Here is an 11,884-nt window from a genome sequence, read left to right on the forward strand (position 1 = left end):
ACCACAAAGACATGTCAAAGAGATAATACTAGCTTAAAGGTCATGAGCCAGTGTACCTAAACTAAGATAACAATCTAGTTTTCACCACTAAACAAGTATACACTTTGTTTAAGTATAGGTTATTAATTGAACCATCACGAAATGCAATTAACACTCGAGGCAGATTAGCATAACTGTCATTGTATTATTAAAAGAACATTAGAAACAAAATATCAGGAAGGCTTGGGAGTTTTCAGGCTATTTTTAATACTTACAAGAAAGGTAGGTTATCAAATGTCAGTAGGATCAATACTTAACTCTAGTTTCTATAACTTAAGGAAGTTCATGATCTCAGAATCTATTTAACAATCATTAATAAGCACATAAAATAGTCAAGAATGAACACATTAGTAACAACATCATTCAGAAAGAGGTAATAGAATAATTCATGTTCGGTAATTAAAACTAACAAAAGAAAAATAGGGTCAAGGTTTTGCTCACCTCCTTTGGAGCACCAAACCAAACGAGTATTCAAATTAGCCGTTTAGGTAGACAAAAGATTAAGCTTTCAATCAGTAATGAACTCAGAACCAGAAAGAGAGAGAAAAGCATAGATTGAGTAAGAACTCGAACATTAATCAAAAATTCCTAAACAACAATATACTATATTAATTTCTCAAATGTTAGGTGTTGGTGTGTTCTTGTTGAGAGTATTGAAGGCTGCTATTTATAGTGGCCATTGAGGCTTAGGGTTTCAATAGATTCAAGTAATGGTAGTGGAGAGTGACGATGAACTGATTATGTGAGCAACATCGAGTGAAATCAGAGAAGTCAGATAGAAGTCAGATGTGAGAGAAGTGATAGTTTTTACCTAAGATAGGGGAACTGTCCGTTGAAATCAAAAGCCACCGGATAAATCCCTAATATCTAGAGGTCGCTATGCATGACCTCTGGACCAAGAATAATGATGATAACACTAAAGCGATAGCCATGCATGCAATTGATTTTCAAGGACCAAGGAAAAATCAGACGAGTTGAAGTTTCGTCTTTTAGGTATAGGGTATCAAATTGGGGCTTTCTAATTTAATGATAGAAATGGGGAAATCGACTAGATTAGCTGATGTAGGGGGAAAGGGGATGATTAGACTTAATTTGTGACCTTGCATAAATTGGTGCAAGGTCTGTTATTGATTAGGGTTGATGAAGTTTGAGAGACGGAAGAGAGAAAAGGGAAACTAGGGCGGTTGTTTTCGCAATGAATGAGCTAGGGTTGGGGGGTGTCCCGGAGTTAAAAATGGGATATGGAACAAGAGCAATTAGATCTGTTAATCAAAAGCTCTGATTGCTTTGATAATTAAGGATTTATAAATAATTAAACTAGGAAAATCGATGGTCGTTGAATTCTTGTGATCCAATGGCGGAGATAAAATGTGACTCGCCCTTTAAAATAAATAGAAAAGCGGGATTAAATTTGATCCGTTGATAATATGGATCAACGTCTGACATTATCTGTTTTTGTTTTGTGAGGGGATGAGACGGGTGACGTGGTAGGTCGTGATTAGCTTAAAAGAGGTGGCAAAGATTACTAACGGGGATTAAAGGGGTTGTTTAGGTTGGGTATTTTCGGACTGGTATATGTGTATTTTGGCCAAAGTTAATTTTAAAGGATGGCCAATCCATGTTTAATTAAGAACGGCGATTATAGCCTTTTGGCTTTTAACTTTTTTGAAATTAATTTACACAAACTTAATTATTTTCAATAAAATGTAGTAAAATTATAATTAACAAATGTACTATTAAATATTGTAATTAATTATTTATAAAATACCTTGTTTTCTAAATTGTAACACTAATTTTGAATTGTTAGCATAGTAATCTAATTAATTAGAAATTAAGAAATAATTCATTACATTAATTATAAAGCCTCTGTGACATACATAAAAATTATTTTAATAATCTAAAAATAGTAATCATGATATATTTATAATTATAACATTAAATTATCAATTTCAAAACCACTAATACTAAATTAATTTTGTTAAAATAAGTATTATTTATTGAAAATATTTTCAAAACATTCATTGTAAATTATTAAGAATAAATAAATAAATTTTAAAAGGGAGGGTCAAAATTAGTCGTCAACATTCGTCATTATTGATTACTGGTGTCGGACACTGACCTTCTTCCGAGCTTGTCACTGGTTTCAACCTGAGGTTAGATTTGTTACTTACTGAGTTCACGAGGTCGGTTGTACTCACACTACACTTCTGCACCTGGCGTGCAGATCTTGGAGCTAATGTTGTTGAATCTGGCGGAGGTTGCATTAAAGATGTACCCAATGTCCAGACATGGCTACCATCTGTCCTTGGTAGTTTTAGATTTGAGTTCTATTTATGTGTACTTCAAACAAATGTTATAATCCTTTTTGATACCATCTTTGTAAATCTAAAATCTTAGTGGCTCATGACTTGTACTATCAATCCTTGAGATTTTGTATAGAGGTTCAATTATTTTGTTCATTGACTCTTGTTACCCTTATTTGAGGTGTGTTGGATGTTATTTGGCTTACCTAGCGGGCTGAGTTAGGTGCTATCACGACTAGATTAATTTTTGTTCATGACAGCAAGGGTCGCAAAAGTGACCAAAAGATTGCAAATGCGTTCTCCTATCGCAATTGCGAGGCTGGATTCGCAAATGCGAAGCCTATCGCCCCGGCCTACCTTCAAAAATTGTGGCTGATACATCTCAAATGCGAGGCTCGCAAATGCAAACTGGTCTTCGCATTTGTGAGACCAACAAAACCAGCAAAAAATTGAACTCAACTCAAAATACGTCTGAATCTCACAGGAGCCCCCAGAGCTCCACACCAAACATCCACACAAGTCTAGAAACATCATACAACTTTGCACACAGGTCCCAAAAGCCAAAAGGGACCTATTACAAGTCCCGAAACAAAAGTTTGAACCCGATGGCCACAAAGTGAACCCAAGGTCAAACTTATGAAATTTCTAAACGTTTAAATAGCTAGATTTCGGGAAAAAGATCAAATTTATCATAGAAACCTCTGAATTCAATTCCGGGCGAACACACAAGTCCAAAATCACCATACGAACCTATTAAAACCATCAAAACACTGTTCTGGGTTTGGTTTTCCACAAAAGTTAAACTTGATCAATACGTCCGACTTAAGCTTCCAAACTATGAACTAAGTGTTCCAATTCAATCCAAAACCTCCCTGAAACCAAACCAACCATCCCCACAAGTCACATAACCACAAATACACATGTGGAAAGCTTCAAAAGGGGAAACAATTCTTAAATTCACAAAATAACCGGTCGGGTTGTTACACAATTCAACCTCAAATAATCCAGAACCCATCCGAAACTCACCTGAGACCCTTGCGACCCTATCGTATCACACCAACTAGTCCCAAAACATAACACAGAACTACTAGAGGTCTCAAATCACAAAAAATAACATCAAAACTACAAATCACACCTTAATTCAAACCTAATGAACTAATCAAACTTCCAACTTCCAAAACTCATGTCGAACCACGTCTAACCTACTCGGAATGACCTCAAATTTTGCATCTTTATATGTTATGGCTTCTATTGTTCACACCCCCGGTGATTGTCCTTGGTACCCAGGTTGAGACCATGAGAACACGTTTCCTATACTATGACTCTTATTTATATGCTTTCTTAGCTTTACATACTCAGTACATTTTTCGTACAGACGCCCTTTTATTTTGGGCATTGTGTTCATGGCCATAAGTGCAAATAGACCCGGTGGCATCCCTCCCCAATAGGATGTTGTTACAGTTGATATGTTGTTGCTCTCCACTCTGTCGGACTAGATGTTCAATAGTCAATAGGTGTAGATGTCATTAACATTTTGGGTACGGTGGAGCCCGGTCTCGAGCAAGTGGAGTAATATATATATTTCTTTTGATACTCTTAGAGGCTTGCAGGCTAGTGTTAGTATTTGATTGCATGTTATGGCTGAGTATGGTTGTGCTAGTGACAGTGATAATCATGTATTAAATGCTAATGTTTATCTTGCTAAATAGTTATTCACATGTTAATTATAATGCTAATATTTGGAGGCCTTAATGGCCAGATTTTATGGATAAAAAGAATGTAAGAACTGACGTTGGTTCGCATGGGCTTTCGGACATCGTGTGCCGGTCGCACCTCCCAAGGTGGGGGTGTTACAATATTCTATTTTGAGAAATAGAATTTTCGGATTGCCAATTGATTGTTGCTTCAATGTCACTAGAAGGTGGCTTTTCTCCTGAGGTCTAAACTACATTCTTTTTGGGGATCTTTGGGGAACAATCTTAACCATCTTTAATGAAATGTTCAATAGGTGGAAAATCATGGATATAGATGGCTCTAACAAGGCTATACATTAGTAAATTAGGATTGTTGGGATAAGTGGTTGCCTCGTCATCTTCCCAACCAGAGGTTATTAGCTAGTTATTCTTCTATAGCAATTTTGGCCATTCCTGAGGGTTATAGCAGAATAGTTATTCATACTTACCTGGGTGGCTGAGCGAGCCAACTGATGGGTTGCCTTTTTCATACCTTTCTCGAAGACATTCTGCAGATGATTTGCACTTTTTCTTTTTGATATGAAACATGTTTTATTGTTGAATACTCCCCGCACTCTTACATTATTGTATTGTCCTTGTGCACGTTATTTTTGAGTTGTGAGACTATATTTTGACATGAGTATTGATTTTGTTTCTTTGTGATATTGTGGAACATGTGGACATGATGTGTGGGTTGATTGATGTTGTGTGGAGTATAAGGGTGGCAAGATGCGCATGTGGTGACATAAGGGATGCATTTAATTGTGATGCACATGCGGCAAGATAAGGGTGAATCAAGTATATTCAAATCAACCCACAAGAGACCGACACCACCTCCCATACAAGGCCTCATACAGATCCATCTGAATACTTGATTGGTAGTTGTTATTTTAGCCAAACTCCGCAAGCGGCAAGAGCTGATCCCAAGAAACCCCGAACTCCATAACATAGGCACGAATCATATCCTCCAATACTAAAAAGTAAATGGACATGGTCGCATGCAATATAATTTACCTAACTATGAGTCGGGGTCGAATCCCACATAGAACAATATGTAGAAGATTAGGCGTGTCAAAGAATTATCACTTATTATGATAAACCAAACACTTATAATGGTTTTGGGAATATTTATGTCTAAATGCGAAAATGTAATTTAACCTAGAAAGCAAGTAAAATTATAAATGGCTACAAGAATGGATGCAATGGGAATTACACTCAAGTAACGATCCAATGTATTTCACGATTTTACAAATATGAGCGAGTTTATGTTAATTAGCCTCGGGTAATAATTTTATATTAGCTATTTCCAAAGACTAACAAGACTTCCTAACTGAATTATCCCTAAAACAACTAAGATATTAAGCTCACCCAAATATGGCTATAAGTATTTCAATCCTATCCATAGGTAGAATCTATAAAGTGAGGGTTAAAGCCTCAAGTTCTTGTTAATTAATCTTTCCCAACCCCAAATTATATTTTCCAAAATTAATTCAAAGTTAATGGGCGAGTCATAGGGTTAGCGAATCCATTTGGAAACATTAAAGAACAAGAATAATTAAAGAAACAATAACTCACTTCATTATAAATAAAAATCGTTCAATACATAAGCACAACAAGGTATTTAATCCACACTTTAAATATGAATATTTCGATAAACAAGATTCAAGTGTTGGAAAAAATACTACACACTTAAATATTCAATACAAAGCAAGAAAATGAAGAAATGAACATAAATGGGTAAGAAATTCTCAACCAAAAACTCCAAATCTTCAAGACCCAAGTGTGTGTGCAAGAACCCTAGCTTTCAAACTTGTCTTCTCTAGTCACGAGACTGAAAATTAAGCCAAAGATGTGTTTCCAATAAACTAGGTCGTGTATTAGTGGGTTTGGAATGGAGAAAATGTGAAATGCCAAAACTGTCCATAGATGAAGCCTGTTGACCGCACCTGTAGAGGGATCCTCGCAGGTGCAGTCCCTTAGATGCGGATAGCCTCTCGCAGAAGCGACCTTTGATGAAAAATATTTACTCCGCAAAAGCAAACTTCGCAGATGTGGACATCAAGCGTAGAAGCGCGACCGCCAATGCATTTCCTCACTTGCAGATGCGATCCCAGTGAAGGTTGCTTGAATTCCGCCGATGCGGCCTTCTCCATGCAAATGCGAGGTCGCATAAGCGCACAGAGTTCCGCATATGCGGAATCACTGAAGAAATTAGCACTTGTTTTACACTCTTTTGCTCAATTCCACTTCAATTGAATTCAACTCTTTTCATGTAATAATTTACTTGAAAATCTAGCAATACACACCATAAACAACCTCATATCATAATTAACGAATACTGAAACTAATGAAAAGAGACTAAAATGTAAAGTCACCACTCATCAATAGTGCGCTCGGACTGTCCATCCATTTGAGGATAGAATGTTGTTCTCAACTCAACCTGTGTGCCCAATTCACGCTATACGACTTTCCAGAAGCGCGATGTAAACTACCTACCCCAGTCAAAGATGATGGATACCAGCACGCCATGAAGCCGGACATCGCGAATATAGACCTGAGCCGACTGCCCTGAAGAATAAGTACCACTGGAATGAAATGAGCCGACTTGGCTCCTATCCACAATCACTCATACTGCAGCAAGTTTCTTTTATGTCCGTGGGATAACAACAACAAAATCCATGGTAACTCGCTCCCATTTCCACTAGGGAATCTCATGCCTCTGAAGCAACCCACCTGGCCGTTGATGCACAAACTTCACCTGCTGACAATTTAGACACTAAGCTACATACTCCACTATGTCATTTTTCATCCTCCTCCACCAATAGTGCTGCCTCAAGTCCTAACACATCTTAGCAGAACCCGGATGAATGGAGCACCACGAATTGTGGGCCTCCTGCAGAATCAACTCATGCAACCTATAAACATATGGCACACATAGTCGGCCCTACATCTGTAACACACCGTAATCCCTAATAGTAACCTTCTTGGCATCGTCGTGCTGGACCATGTCCTTGAGAACCAACAAATGGGAGTCGTCATACTAATGCTCTCTGATACGATCATATAGAGAAGACCACGAAACCATACAAGACAGAACTCGACTCGTCTTCAAAACATCAAAACTAACAAACTGGTTGGCCAAGGCCTGAACCTCCAATGCTAATGGCCACTCCATTGCCGGTAGATATGCTACACTGCCAATCTCTACGCCTTTTAACTCAAGGCATCGGCCACCACATTAGCCTTCCTAGGATGATATAGAATGGTGATATCATAGTCCTTAGGCAACTGTAACCACCTCCGATGCTTCTAGTTAAGATCCTTCTATTTGAACAAATGTTGTATGATTTTGGACATCGTACAAATAGTGCCGCCAAATCTTCAAGGCATGAACAATTGCTGCTAATTCCAAGTCATGGAGAGGATAATTCTTCTCATGCACCTTTATTTGTCTAGACGCATAGGCAATCACCCTACCGTCTTGCAGCAACAGCGCGCCGAGGCAAACATGTGACGCATCACAATACAGAGTGTAAGACCTTGAACCCGTAGGCATAACCAATACTGGGGCTGTAGTCAGTGCAGTCTTGAGCTTTTGAAAGCTCTCCAACACTCCTCGGCCCATCTGAACGGAGCACCCTTCTGGGTCAATAAGGTCATAGGTGCAGCAATAGATTAGAAACCCTCTACGAAATGACGGTAATACCATGTCTAACCAAGAAAACTCTGCATCTTAGTGGCTGAAGACGGTATGGGCCAACTCTACACTGCTTCAATCTTATTTGAATCAACCTTGATCCCCTCACACGACACCACATGACACAAAAATGCCACCAAGTCAAGCCAAAATTATCACTTTGAAAATTTTGCATATAACTTCTTTTCTCTCAAGGTTTGAATCACAATCCTCAAATGTTGCTCATGAACCTCCCGGCTTCAGGAGTACACCAGGATGTTGTCAATACACACAATAATGAATGAGTCAAGATAGGGCTGAAATACACTGTTCATCAAGTGCATGAATGTTACTGGTGCGGTGGTCAGCCAAAATGACATCACAAGGAACTCGTAATGACCATACCGAGTCTTGAAAGCAGTCTTTGAAATATCCGGATCCCGAATCTTTAATTGATGATAGCCTGACCGCAAATTAATCTTTGAGAACACTCTAGCACCCTGCAGCTGATCAAATAGGTCATCAATGCATGGCAATAGATATATGTTCTTTACTCTAATCTTGTTCAATTCCCGATAATAAATACACATGCGCATAGAACCATCATTCTTCTTCACAAACAAGACCGGAGCACCCCAAGGTGACACACTAGGCCGAATGAAACCCTTATTTAGGAACTCTTGCAACTGCAATTTTAACTCATTCACCTCTTCTGAGGCCATACGATATGGTGGAATAGAAATGAGCTTGGTGCCCGACATTAAGTCCATGCCAAAATCGATATCCCTATCGGGTGGCATGACTGGAAGATCTGATAGAAATACATCTGGATAGTCTCTCACTACTGGAACCGACTCAACTGTAGGAGTATCAACACTGACATCTCTCACAAAGGCTAGATATGCATCACACCCCTTACTAACCATCCGATGTGCCTTAAGGAAAGACACCACCCTATTAGGCACATAATCAAAAGTACCCCTACACTCCAACCACAGAAAGCATTGCATAGCCAATGTCACCGTGTTGGCGTGACAATAAAGAATAACATCAAAGTCTACCATACTGAGCAACCAATAAAGTCTACCATACTGAGCAATAAATTTGATCTGATCAACTAACAACCAAAAAATGCCGAAAATAACATCAAAGTTTTCCATACTGAGCAACAATAGATCAACTCTGATCTCAAACCCGCCAATAACAACTAAAAATGACCGATACACACAGTCAACAACAATGGAATCTCCCAAGAGCGTGGATACATAGATAGGGGAACTCAAAGAAATACTGGATATACAAAAATATAGAGCAAAGTAAGATGATACATATGAATAAGTGGAGCCTGGATCAAATAAGATGGATGCATCTCTATGACAAACCGGAACAATACCTCTGATAGCTGAGTCTGATGCAACCGCCTCCGTCCTACTCGAGAGAGCATAACATTTGTCTTGGCTTCCCCCTCTAGGGTGACCCCTACACACATGACCTCCACCCTTAGCTGCCTGAGTAGGTGGAGTGGCAACTGGTGCGGTAACCACGGGGACCCTCTGGAATAAGTTGACCTTGAGTAGTGTGTGGATGTAAAGCCATCTTGGGTCTGGGGAAGACCCTCACCAAATGACGAGTATTACCACACTCAAAACAAGCTATCGGAACACATGGCTGCTGAAACTGGCACGGGCCAGGTCGGCTAGACTGACCGCTGAAAGGCCACCGTACTGGAGGTACACTAGATAGTGGCGGTGCATAATGGGCAACCTGAGACCTGGGAGTAGCCGAAATACTACTGGAAGATGGAAGTGTTGAATGAACTGGACGGCTCACACAGCCTCCACCATGATGGGCTGCAACTAGGGCATGGGCACCACTATATCCACCAGAATCTCGAGGCCTCTTGGCCTCCCTGTCCTCTCTCTCTTTGCCCCGCAAATGCTCCAATCCCCGTGTGATCTCTACCACCTACTGGTATGGAGTATCAGTCTCCAACTATTGAGCCATGTTGAATCTAATACCATAGTTGAGCCCTTTGATAAATCGACGGACTCAATCTCTAATTATGGAAACCAAGGCAGGTGCATACTTGGACAACTCATTGAACCTGAGAGCATACTCTTATACGATCATAACACCATGGCGCAACTACTTAAACTCTACGCGCCATGCATCCCAAAGTTTGTGGGGAACAAACTCTCTCAAGAACATCTCTGAAAATAGAGCCCATATGAGTGAATCTGCCTCGGCGAGGCTAACCTCCTCCCAAGCCCGCCACTAGTGGTATGCTGGACCTGATAGCTGGAAAGTTGTGAAAGAAACCCCGCTCGTCTCAACTATACTCATGGTACGGAAAATTCTGTGGCACTTATCCATAAAGCCCTGTGCGTCCTCTGTAACTAAGCCATTGAAAGTAGGAGGATGGTACTTCTTGTACCACTCGAGCCTGAGCTGCTCCTCCTTATATGATGTTGCCCTAACCTCGGGCTGAACTAGGACAACCGGCTGTACTGGTATAACCTCTGGTACCTGCTCTACATGGAATCCCTACTTTGGGGTATGGGCTGTGGGAGTCTGTGCTCCTCCCCTAACCTGAGATATTGCCGGTGCACCCCACCTAAGCTAGAGTACCAAATATGCTCAAGAAATGGGCGAGAGTCTGCTGAAGTGTAGGGGTATCAACAGGTGCTACAAGTGCCTACCTCCCAACTGGATCTACTAGTGGCTCCCCTGTTGCAGCTCGGACAGGTGCTCTGGATGCACTACATGCCCCTCATCGGCCTTTTATCAGCCCCGGCCCTAGCCCCGTCCTTCGCGACTCAAGCAGAGGGCGGGTATCCGATCATTGGATCAAGCGGTGCGTGTCCTCACCATATGTGAGAGAATAGAAGAACATAGACTCATAAATCCGAAGTCAACAAATTCACACGATAAGGGATCAAATAAGTGAAATTTCCTAACAGTTCCATAGCCTCTCGAAGATAAGTACAAAAGTCTCCATACGGATCCGTGAGACTCTACTAATTATCACTGACCCAATTTCCCTCCGTAGGATGTCGTGATTTCACCTAGTCTCTAAGAGTAGGTAAGCCAAACATTCATGCAGAAGTTAACTGAGAAAATGATAAAAATATTCAAAAAACTCAACAACTAGCATAAAAGTACTCCGCAACTCAACAGAACAATACTCCCAAAACCCGGTGATACCAAGTCACAAGCTCTACAAGAGTATACTGAACATCCCTATACAACAATATCTATAAAAAAGGAAAATGAAATAGAACTAGATAGAGGGTGACTCCGAGGAACGCGGATGCCGGCAGGTATACCTTGAAGTCTCCAAATTTGAACTCTACTCACTGGTGCCTAGGCTGGTAAGTGGTACATGGATCTGCACAAAACGATGTGCAGAAGCATAGCATGAGTACACCACAACGTTACCCAGTAAGTGCCAAGCCTAACTTCGGTAGAGTAGTGAGGAAGTCGAGTTAAGACCCTACTGGAATAAATAAGAAAACTGAACAGGTATATGACAGTGTGATAATGATAAATAATGGAAATAAAACAATGAAGAAAATATCCCTAGAATAGCTACACTAAACTAAGGCAATTAAGGCAACACGGAAGAAAAGAAGGAATAATACGCCAAGGACACAAAGCAACCAAAACACAAGTGATGTAATAGAAAGGTATAAACAAAAATCACTACCGAGGTACTGCCTCATAGTCTCATATAAAAAAAATCATAATCTTTCCGTAAATAACCGCGGGTGTATTGCATTTAGTTTTGAAAATCTTTTCTCCCGAAATAGCTTCCCGCGTTTTAGCCCACCTTAGCACACCACGTGTCTTCAAGTAGGTTCCCTGGTAGCAACACGGGTATCAAGCATACCTTATCTCACCGCATGCATTTCGACCCTAATCCTAATACCACCGCATGTGTATCAATATAACAAAATATCACAAATTGCACCTCAAGTGCCCAATATCACAAATTGCCAAAGAAGTCAACAATAATAGTGTTTCCATAACAAATAGCCCATGGCTAAACCACTATATGCACAGGAGTCTCAACAATAGTGACCAAAAGTGAATAACTCCACAAAAATGGTATTTCAAGAATTTACAACGTTACC

The sequence above is a fragment of the Nicotiana tomentosiformis genome, chromosome 2 (assembly GCF_000390325.3).
Source record: "Nicotiana tomentosiformis chromosome 2, ASM39032v3, whole genome shotgun sequence".
Taxonomy (NCBI): domain Eukaryota; kingdom Viridiplantae; phylum Streptophyta; class Magnoliopsida; order Solanales; family Solanaceae; genus Nicotiana; species Nicotiana tomentosiformis.